Source organism: Gossypium arboreum, chromosome 11 (assembly GCF_025698485.1).
Source record: "Gossypium arboreum isolate Shixiya-1 chromosome 11, ASM2569848v2, whole genome shotgun sequence".
In the NCBI taxonomy this organism is placed as follows: domain Eukaryota; kingdom Viridiplantae; phylum Streptophyta; class Magnoliopsida; order Malvales; family Malvaceae; genus Gossypium; species Gossypium arboreum.
Window position 1 is genome coordinate 104572307 of NC_069080.1, and position 794 is coordinate 104573100.

The window sequence follows — 794 nt, forward strand, 5'->3', positions numbered from 1 at the left end:
AATTCTAACACAATTTAATTAAATGCCTTTTCCTTATCATTTCAGTTTAATATTAGTAAAAGTAGCATGGAAGTTTTTGTAGTACTTAAAATATGGGTAAATTAATTTGTATATATTAAATTAAAAGAAAAACAGTCCTTTTATTTAAATCTCATTTATTTCTAATTTTAAAAATTAGTCTCTGTACATTAAAATAAGGTACTGGTGGCATATTACGTGCAATTGTTTGGTTATTCTATCAATCTCATTAGTTTTTAATAGGAAAGATCAATTTATTTTTTAATCTCACGTATAAAAATTTCATTTATAAGGAAAACTTCGTGTTACTTTCACGTCTAATATTTAAACTTCTTACTTGAGAAAACAAAACATTCTTTTTTTTTTTTTCTGGTGAAGAAAAAAAAAACATTCTTTTCATATACATTAGCTGTCAAGGTGGCAGCTATCATAACGGATGTTCCTCGTTCAAAGGAATGATGGCCTTGATTTATTTTTTTTTCCCCTTTCTATGGTTTCAAAATGGATAGAAATCTTCAAAAAAAAAAAAGGATAGAAATCTAGAAAGTAATAAAACATAATTAAATATGTGTAATTATTTTAGAAGTATTTTAATATGAATTAATTACATTCTTTTTATGATATATTTTGATCTTATTAATTTGACTATTTTAATTAATGAGAGTTTGTTCGCAAAAGGTGACAGTTAGATAAAAAAATTTATACATCTTCTACATTGATTATTATTAGAGCATTAAGTCCCATTAAAGTTAAATGTTATGTTTCATGGAAATTGA